The 10,937-nt window shown below is 39.4% G+C and overlaps 1 pseudogene; it reads left to right on the forward strand.

The window, feature by feature from the left end:
- The first annotated feature begins 10,205 nt into the window (after positions 1–10,205).
- On the forward strand, positions 10,206–10,537 carry LOC107034796 (large ribosomal subunit protein eL33 pseudogene; annotated as a pseudogene).
- The last annotated feature ends 400 nt before the right edge of the window (positions 10,538–10,937 follow it).

The following is a 10,937-nucleotide window of genomic DNA, read 5'->3' on the forward strand; positions in this document are numbered from 1 at the left end:
GCCTATCGTACACCCAACAATTTGTACCTCCCACTCTCCCAGCCCTATTTTGCCTCTCCCCACTCCCACTGGTAGCCGCTAGTTTGTTCTCTATATCTGTGAATCTGCTTTTTTTTGGTTATATTCACTAATTTGTTGTATTTTTTAGATTCCAGGTATAAGTGATATCATACAGTATATATCTTTCTCTGTCTGAATTATTTCACTTAGCATAATGCCCTCCAAGTCCATCCAGGGCAAAATTTCATTCTTTTTTTATAGCTGAGTAGTATTCCATTGTAAATATATAATATATATCTCTCTCCAACTTCTTTAACCATTCATCTGTTGATGGACACTTAGGTCATTTCCATATCTTGGCAACTGTAAATAATGCTGCTATGAACATTGGAGTGCATGTATCTTTTCAAATTAGTGTTTTTGTTTTTTTCAGATATATACCAAGGAGTGGAATTGAGTCATATGGTAGTTCTATTTTTAGTTTTTTGAGAAACTTCTATATATTTTCCATGGTAGCCACACCAATTTACATTCCAACAGTGTACCAGGGTTCCCTTTTCTCCACATTCTTGCCAGCATTTGTTGTTTGTGTTCTTTTTGATGATAGTCATTCTGACAGGTGTGAGGTGATACTTCATTGTGGTTTTGAGTTGCATTTCCCTTTTGAGGCTGAGCATCTTTTCAGGTACCTGTTGGCCATCTGCATTTCCTCTTTGGAAAAATGTCTATTCAGTTCCTCTGCCCATTTTTAATTGGGGTTTTTTTTTTTTGGTGTTGAGTTATATGAACTCTTTATAGATGTTGGATGTTAATCTGTTATCAGTCATATCATGTGCAAATATCTTCTCCCATTCAGTAGGTTGTCTTTTTGTTTTGTTGATGATTCCCTTTGCTGTGCAAAAGCTTTTAAATTTAATTAGGTCCCATTTGTTTCTTTTTGCCTTTATTTCCTTTACTTGAGGAGAGGGATCAAAAATCCATTATCTCTTAATATATTACCTCTCTTCCATGTTTTCCATATGTTCTGTCCTTGACTTATTAATAAAATGACTAGATAAACCACAGGAAAAAATATTTGCAACACATATCCCTGAATAAGTCCTTGTATCCAGAATATTTAAAGAACTCCTACAAATCTATGATAAAAAGACAATAAAAATAGGCAAAAGAATTGAAAAGAAACTTCACAAAAGAAGATATACAAATATATGATCAATAAACACTTACAAAGGTGTTCATCAATAGTCATCAAAGATATGCAAATTCAAACTACAATAAGATACCGCTCCATATATACTAGAATACAAAAAGGCTAAAACAGCAAATGATGGAGAAGATGTGAAGCAACTGGAACTCTTGCAGGTGAGAACAGAAAATACTACAACCACTTTGGGGAACTGTTTGGCACTTAGAGAGTTAAGTCTACTTTTTGCCCTTTGACCAGCAATTTCTCTCTTATGTACTTTCCCAAAATAAAATTTTAAAAATACATTCACAAAAAAGTACAAGGATGTTTATAGCTTTTTATAATATGACAAAGCTGTAAACTACCTAAATATTCATCCACAAGTGAATAGTTATACCAATTGTGGCTTAGTCACACAATGGACTACAGTCTTTGCACTCTGCACCTCCTACTGTGGAAAAGAGGTACAGGGTCTGGTAGGGATTGTTTGGATTTAGACGACAACACAGGAATTTTACTCTGATCCATTCAGTGAGTGGATTGAAGGCTTCCAGATTTGAGTAGGGCCTAGAGTAAAAGAGAGCTTTATGTATGTGCAGCTCTAAGGTCCCAGGTTCCCTGCCTACCACGATCTATGAATTGTCAGCCCCATCAAGTTTGAGGTGATATAGTCAAGACTGGGCCTGAGCAGATCCAAAGGGCGGAAGTGAACTTCATGGCCGTATGGTCTGACACCCCCCCCATATCTATTGCATCATCATCTCTCCCTCAGCTCACATAGCTCTTGGGGATTCCCAAGACAAGTTGATTCTATAATTTTACAGAAATGCAAAGGGCCTATCATAACCAAAGCATCTTTGAAAAAGAACAAAGTTGGAGGAAGTACATTACTTGATTTCAAATTTTGTTTTAAAGCTGTCTATTGGGCTTTGGTTAAAGAAGGGTTTACTGAAGTAAAACAAAAAGCTGCAGTAACCAAGAAAGTGGGATATTAGTACAGAGATAGAGATAATGATATCGATAAATATATAGATCACTGGAACAAATTAGAGAGATCAGAAAGGGACCTACATATACATGGCCAGTTGATTTTTGATAAGGATACCAAGACAATTCAATATGGAAAGGTGAATCTTTTCAAGAAATGGTGCTAGAACAATAGGGGAGAGAGAAATGATCCTTAATCCTTACCTCACACCGTATCTGTAAGTGGTTTCTTGTTTCTGCTGATATTTACTCATAGTGGTTTACTTTCATGCGTTTGGTGGTGGCTGTTTGTGAGATCAAAGAATCCTGTAGTCTTAACTGGGCAAGGCTGCCTCCACAGAGGGTTTGCTTCTATTCTTTTAGAAGAATTTGCTCTTAGTTTTAGTGAGGTTGGGGAGCCATAGGAACGCTCAGTTCATTTTAGGGCAAATTCAGCCTCTCCTGTGGGTTTAGCTTCAAGTGGGAGTCTCAAAATCAGTGTTTTAACGTTGTTCTTGTTGTGAGAATTTTTAAATGTTGGCCTAACATTGATTGTTTGCTATATATTTAAAAACTGCAACTTTTTTGTCATGGTTGATAACATGTCTGCTTTTACAAATGATTCACTTTGTATTAATTCAGAGCTTAATAAAAACATTGTAAATATTGTCTATAAAACAATCTAAATAGTTTTTTTGTAGGAGCTGGTTGTTCCAACAGAGAAGAGTAAAACTAGTCTCTAAACCTCCTTGTTTGGTAAAGGACTTAGAACCCAGTTTTCTGACGTGTATGAGAAATCTCTGTACCAGCAACGGATTTAGTATCTGATTCTATAACTCTCCTAAAAGTGGCACCTTCACTATCTCTGAATATTGTCCTGCTAGTGATAACTTGGAAGTATATGAATCAAAAGTCTATCAGACTGGAAAAGTCTGCACTGCTGTGCACCTTTCTGGCCACCTACCAGTTGATTTACTTCGCATGTGATCTGTTCTAGTTCACTGGGTCCTGGGTGCCAGCCCCCTACCCTGCCCACTCCAGCACTGTAACAAGAGCTAATGCTTGTTGAGCATTGGCTGTGTGCCCGATGTTGAGCTGAATATTGTACATGGGTGATCCTTTGAATCTAATGCTTACAGCCAGGCTTTAGGGTGTGTGTTGTATCAATAGTTTCTCCATATTACAGATTTGGTAATAGATTCAGAGACATTAGGCAACATGTCCAAGGTCACACAGCTTAATGGAGGAGCCAGGATGTAAACCCAGTTCTGTCTGACTCGAGAGGTGACATCTTGTGGCAGGTACCTACCACAGTGTGGCTTAGGAGCCAAGTCCCAGATGCAGGGGCTGGACAGACCCACAGGGGCCCTTCAGGTTTGCCTTGAAGCATGTCATCTTCCCTAGTGCCCCTCCAGATCCTCCTCTGGTCTCAACGTGGTCTGCTCAGGCAATAGGATACTCGCAGCATCTCTGGCTTGTCAAGGTCCTTTCTGATGTAGGGTCAAAATCTGTCCCCCTTTGGCTTCCATGAGCTCGTCAGCTTTCTGCCCAGGGACCTTAAAGAAGACATTAGGTTGCTCCCCACCCTAGAGAATCCCTTTAGATCTTGAGTCACTTGAGATATATACTGTGCACCCGCAATGTGCCTGGGACAGAGCAGTGAGCAAGACAAAGTCATAAGCCTGGTGGAATTGACATTTTAAAGGGGGCGATAAGAAGTTCCATGTTGACAGTGACACACACACACACGCCCTTCCAACCTTTCTGAATCATTCCAGATTTCCAGATTCGAGACACTTTGGGAATGCATTCCTAGATGAGGTAGCCACACAAAGGACATGGCCTTGGGACTGGCTGTGATGATCCTGCACAAGATGCCCTGACTTGTCCCTGGGGCTTGGAGGGGCCACAGGTCCAGGACAATCCCAGAGCTTCACTCTGTCCAAATCTTGGGTGAAAAAAGGAGAGAAAAGCTTGCTGCCTCACTACCGTACACCCAACAAGCCAGCAGGGAGACAGGCCAATCCACTGGCCTCTCTACTCTCCCCAAACCCCAGAGTCCCCCTCTCCCACTCCACCAACTATCTCCTGCACCCACACCCTCCTCCCCTAACTAGGGCCCTAAACTCACATTCTGTGCTTCTCCAGCCCAAAGTTTGCTCCTCTGGTCTCACAGCACTGCCTGCCCCCATCCCCATCCCCCACCTTGTCAGTTCCTCCTCCAGGTTCTGGCTTCTTCTACCTCCAAAGTCCCTCTCCAGTCCCGCCATTGCCCCAGACCAAATGTCAGTGCTGTTTCCTGAGACTGCACCTTCCTCTTCCTGCTGCCACTCTGCTCTAATAGATATTTGGAATAGACCATTTTGAGACAACATCGCAGGTCACACACACACACACACACACACACACACACACACACACACTTCCTTTTATCTGATGACACTCCCTCTCCAGTCACTGACTCAGGACACAGTCGAACAAAAGGAGCCATGATCCTGGTTTCCCTGTTGTAAACAATAGATCCAGAAGAACGAATGCTCAGATATTGAGCCCATCAACTTACCAGCCGCTAAGGGGATAATGAAAGGATGAGGAGAGGAGAGGGGAACAGCAGAGGTTTCTGAAAGGAGTAGAGAAGTTGAGGTGTCCCCAGGAAGAGCCTGTGTCCCGGTCCCCACAGGCACCCCCCTGGCTGAAGTATAGAAATGAAAAGAGAACCCAGGGGAGGATATAGCTCAGTGGCAGAGCATGTGCCTAGCAAGCACGAGGTCCTGGGTTCAGTCCCTAGTACCTCCATTAAAAATAAGTAAATAAATAAAGACCCAACTACCTCCCCTCAAAATAAAAAATAAAAATAATTAATAAAAAAAGAGAACCCAGAGAGACTGGGTTGCTCAAAGCCCCAATGCCTGTGCTGTGTTTCTGGGCTGGAGTAGGCTCAAGAGTGTCCTCAAGGATGATGGCCAATGGGAGCCCAAGAGTACAATTCAGGGGCTTCACGGAGTCCCTGGGCATCAGGAGGGATCCGGGCACAAGGGAATCGTTCTCTTGACAACCAAGAGGCTTGTGTGATCTTGGCATCAAAAGCTGGTAGGCCTGGAGTGGCCCTGCTCTCAGGGTGGGGAGGGCCACGACGCAGTTGAAGGGACCGAGTGGACTTTCCATAGGTGCCAGCAGGGACTGGATGTGTCTTCCCTGGGAATACTGCCTCCTCCTTGCGGAGCGCTCACTACCTGACTCTTCATGTGAATGAATCTCATTTAAATCTCTCAAAACAATTTTACAGATGAGTGAATTGAGGTAGAGAGAAGTGAAGACACCCACTCAAGAGCCCAGCACAGTATTGACAGGGCAGGTATTTTCCCTTATTTTTTAAAATCAATTTGATAAAAATATATTTGCCTACGTATTTTGAGTGTACACTTCAATGAGTTTTGACAAACCTGTACAAACATCCCTGTATCCACCACCATAATCAAGATAACCTTTCCATCCTCACAAAAGGCTCCCTTGTGCCTCTTCCCAGTCAGTCTCCACCCCGTGCCCCAGGCAATCAGTGATTTGCTTTATGACACTTCTTTTTTGCCTTCTGACACTATTAGTTAGATTCGTCTTTCCTAGAATTTCATAAAAATGGAATTATACAATATGTACTCTTTTGTGTCTGGCTTCATATGTCATCTATTGTGAATTTTCCATTCAATTTTTTTGCTTGTCTTTTTTGTTTTGTTGTGTTACCAAGTTTTTAGATACGAGTCTTTTAGCTTTGCAATGTGTGTATTGCAAATATATTTTCCCAGTCTGTGGCTTGCTTTTTCATTTTGCAAATGATATCTTTCTAAGAGTAGAGTTTAATTTATTTCATCAGTTTTCTTTTCTTTTATAGTTCATGCTTGTTCTGTCCTATCAAAGAAATCTTTGCTCATCCTGAAGATGCAAAAATTTTCTCCTGTATTTTCTTCTTGAAAGGTTTATAGTTTTATAGTTATACTTTGTAGCTTAATAGTTTAAGTTTTACATTTGGGTCTATGATCCATTTTGAATTAATTTTTGTACAGGGTATGAAGTAAGGATAAAAGTCCAGTTTTTTTCCAAATGGATGCTCAGCTGTCCCAGCTTCATTTGCTAAAAAGCCTAACATTTGCTTTTAAAATTCTCCTGACTCCTTTCTCACAAATATTGGCTATACATGTGTGGATCTGTTTCTGGACTCTATTCTGTTCCATAGGTCTATGTTTTGACTATGTATTTATTCTTATCCTAGTATTACACGGTCTTGTGAGTCCTCTAATCTCGTTCTTCTTCTTCAAAATTGCATTGGCTATTCCGGGGAGCGTTGGTGAGGATGTGGAGATGTTGGAACCCTTGTGCACTGCTGCTGGTGCCAGGGTAATGCTAACCTTATAAAGTGAGTTGGGAAATGTTCCTTCTTCTGTTTTCTGAAAGAGTTTGTGTAGGATTGGTATTACTTCTTCCTTAACTTTGATAGAATTTACTAGTGAACCATCTGGGCCTGGCATTTCCTTTGCGGGAAGGCTTTCATTTAGGAATTCAATTTCTATAATAGACATAGGACTGTTCTATGTATAGTTTCTGTTTCCTCTTGAATCAGTGTCTTTTAAAGAATTTGTCCATTTCACATAGATCATTGACTATATTGGCATAAAATGTGCATAGTATTTCTTGTTATCCTTTTTATCTTTTAAAAAGACTTGAATACTAAGAAAAAACCCACATATTTACCCATGTAGTTACCATTCCTGGTGTTCTTCCTTGCTTTTTGTACATCCGCATTTCCATCTGTTGTCTTTTCCCTTTTGTCCAAAGGACTTCTTAAAATTTCTTTTTTCATAACATTTTTTAATTTTAATTTTTTTCTTTTTTTAACAAGCGTTTTTATTTGGGGGGTTTTGTTTGCTTGGGGGGAGCTAATTAGGTTTATTATTTTTTTTAAATGGAGGTCCTGGGGATTGAATCCAGGACCTCATGCATGCTAAACACATGCTCTACCACTGAGCTATACCCTGCCCGCCATAACATTTCTTATAGTGTGAATTTTATATCTTAAAAAGTCTTTATTTTGTCTACATCTTTGAAAAATATTTCTGCTGGGTATGTAAGTCTACTTCGTTGATGGCTGTCTTTTTTTTCCCCAGTGCTTCAAAGTTTTTCCTTCACTGTCTTCTTGCTTGCATTGTTACCAACAAGAAATCTGTTGTCATTCTTATCTTTATTTCACTGTACATGCATATGTATTTTTATTCTGACTGCATCTTTTCTTTCTACCACTGGTTTTGAACAATTTGATTATAATAAGACTTGTTTTTTTTCATGTTTCTTGTGCTTGAGGTAAGTTAAACTTCTTAGCTCTGTGGGTTTATAGTTTTCACCAAATTTAGAAAATCTTTATTATTTCTCCAAATATTGTTTTGGAGCGTCTCACTCCCCTCCTCATTCAGAGACTCCAGTCACACATATATTAAAGCACTTGAGGTCCCACAGCTCACTGATGCACTTTTCAACTTTTGTGTTCTTTTTCTCATTATGTTTCATTTTGGATAACTCCTTATAATCTTGAAGTTCATTAATCTTTTCTTCTGCAATGTCTAATCTGCCATGAATCCCATTCAGTATATTTTTCATCTCAGACATTGTGGTTTTCATCCCAGGAACTTTGGTTTGGGAATTTTTATATGTTGCAGTTCTCCTTAGTTTCTTGAACATATGGAATACAGTTATAATAATTTTAAGAGTGTCCCTATCTGCCAGTTCTAACATTTATTAGTTCTAGGTCAGTTTCAATTGATTGATTTTTCTTTTCATTATTGGGTTGTATTTTCCTACATTTTTGCATGTTTGTAACCAGTTGCTAGATGTCAGGCATTATGAATTTTGCTGTTTGGGTGATTGATAAGATACTTTTGTATCCCTATAAATATTCTTGATTGGTGTTCTTGGACTCAGTTAAATTACTTTGAAATGATTTGATATTTTGGGTCTTGCTGTGAAATTTTGAGGGTTTCTTCCTCACACCGACCAAGTCTCTGACACCAACTGCTGTCATTTCAATTCCGACACTACCTATCTGTAGTTAGCATAAAACTCCCAGTTCAAGGGCTTATCCCACAAGATTGCCCCCACTCCAGATGCCAGCTGCAAATGAGATGACCAAGCTACCCACATTTCTGCCTGGCCTTCTACAAATTTGGGGGTTCCCATGACCCTCCCCCCTCAGGTTCAATAATTCAATAGAACAACTCACAGAGTTCAGGGAAGTGTTTTATTACAAAGTTTATTATAAAAGATGTAACTTGGTAACAGCCAAATGGAAGAGATGCATAGGGTAAGGTATGTGGGGATACAGATTTCCGGCGCCCTCTCTGAGCACACCACCTTCCCAGCACTGGATATTCACCACCCTGAAAGCAGTTAGCATTTTGTTGTTTAGGAGTGTTCGTGGAGGTCTCATTGCGTAGGTATGATTGATGAAGTTGTTGGCCATTGGTGACTGAACTCAACCTCTAGACTCTCTCCTCTCCTTCAAGGTTTGGGGAGGGGCTGAAAGTTCCAGCCATCTAATACATGGTTGGTTTCTCTGACTACACAGCTCCCATCCTGAATCTATGTAGGGGCCCACTAATAGGTTCCTCATTAGCACAAATTTAGGCATGGTTGAAAAGGGCTTATGAATTAACAGAAGACATTCCTATCAGTCAGTAAATTCCAAGGGTTTTAGGAGTTCTGTGCCAAGAACTAGGACAAAGACCAAATATATATGCATATATATGTATCTCAATAGATAGATAGATATCAATATAGATATAGATAGGTATATTGACATATAGATTAAGATATAGCTGATGATGGTGATGATGATGATTATACCAGGAATCTGTTAGGTGGGACCAGAGTAACATTTAATTTGGAGCTAATTATTCCTTACTAGTGAGGCAAGACCCTTCAAGACCCAAATGCCCTGTGTATTATAAAGTCTTCCATTCTGACTGTCTTTGGCCTATGAATGTCAATTAGGTCAAGTTGGTCAATGGTGGTGTTCAGATCTTCTATATACTCACTGATATTCTTGTACTTGTTCTGTCAGTTACTGAGAGGAATGAATTGTGGATTTTTCTGTTTCTTCTTTCAGTTCTGCTAGTCTTTGCTTCATGCATTTAGGAACTCTTATTGAGTGCCTACAGCTAGGATTTTTATGTTTCCTTGAAACAACTCCTTTATAATTATACAATATCTCTCTTTATCCCTGGTAATATTCTTTATTTCAAAGAGAGCTACGGCAGTCAGCCATCAGGTCAAACGGCCAACACTGCGGCTCCAGGTAAGCCCCTTCTTGCCCTCCATATCTACCTTAGGTATAAGTCCATAACTCAAAATTTACTGAGACTAGGCACCCTACTGGCCAGGCATGATGAATCTCAAAACAGAGATTAAGCTGAAATGCGGAGAAAATTAAGGTTAATCCAAGTATATCATTCATTATGCTAAATATGAGGGACTGAAATCTTGCAATAAAGGGTAAACTGCCAAATAAGGTTAAAAACCCAAACCAGCCAAATAATATTGTATTATAATCATCAAACTTGCTAAGATACTAGAACTTAATGATTCCAACCACTAAAAAGAAAGAGTAATTATGTAATCTTTATAGAGAAGCTAATTATTGCTACAATGGCAATCATATTACAATATATAAAGGTATCAAATTAACATACTATACACTTTAAATTTGCACAATGTTATATGTCAGATATATTTCAATTAAAAAAAACCCTGCCAAAAACAGTGTAATATTTGCATAACAAAAGATATATGGATTAGTAGATATATGGAATAGAATCGAGACCCCAGAAATAAACCCTTAAGTTTACAGTCAATGGATTTTAGACAGGAGTGCCATTCAATGGGGAAGGGACAGTCTTTGGTATTGAGAAAACTGGATATTCATATGTAAAAGAATAAAGTTTTAGCTTTTTTCTTTCAGGCATCCTGGAGCCAATGGACGCCTGCCAGAAACAGGACTTCTAAAATGATAAACATGTCTGGAAAGCTATGGTCTAAGGCTATTTTTGCTGGCTATAAGCGGAGTCTCCAGAACCAGAGGGAGTACACAGCTCTTCTTTAAACTGAAGATATTTATGCTCGAGATGAAACTGAATTCTATCTAGGCAAGAGATGTGCTTATGTGTACAAAGCAAAAGACAATACAGTAACTCCTGGTGGAAAACCAAATAAAACCAGAGTAATCTGGGGAAGGTAACTTGCACCCATGGAAACAGTGGCGTGGTTCGTGCCAAATTCTGAAGCAACCTTCTTGCTAAGGCCATTGGACACAGAATCTATGTGGTGCTGTACTCCTCAAGGATTTAAACTTGTTGAAAAGTAAATATGTAAAAGTGTGGATTTGCAAAACTTCAATGAGGTATCACCTCACACCAGTTAGAATGGCCATCATTCAAAAGTCCATGAATGATAAATGTGGAGAGGGTGTGGAGAAAAGGGAACCCTCCTACTCTGCTGGTGGGAATGTAATTTGGTACAGCCATTATGGAAAACAGTACAGAGATTCCTAAAAAAAACTAAAAATAGATTTACCATATGATCCAGCAATCCCACTTCTGGGTATATATCCAGAGGAAACTCTTAATTCGAGAAGATATATGCACCCCAATGTTCATAGCAGCAGTGTATACAATAGTCAAGATATGGAAGCAACCTAAATGTCCATCAACAGATGACTGGATAAAGAAGTTTTGGTATATTTATAAAT

This window comes from Vicugna pacos, chromosome 10 (genome assembly GCF_048564905.1).
Source record: "Vicugna pacos chromosome 10, VicPac4, whole genome shotgun sequence".
Taxonomy (NCBI): Eukaryota; Metazoa; Chordata; class Mammalia; order Artiodactyla; family Camelidae; genus Vicugna; species Vicugna pacos.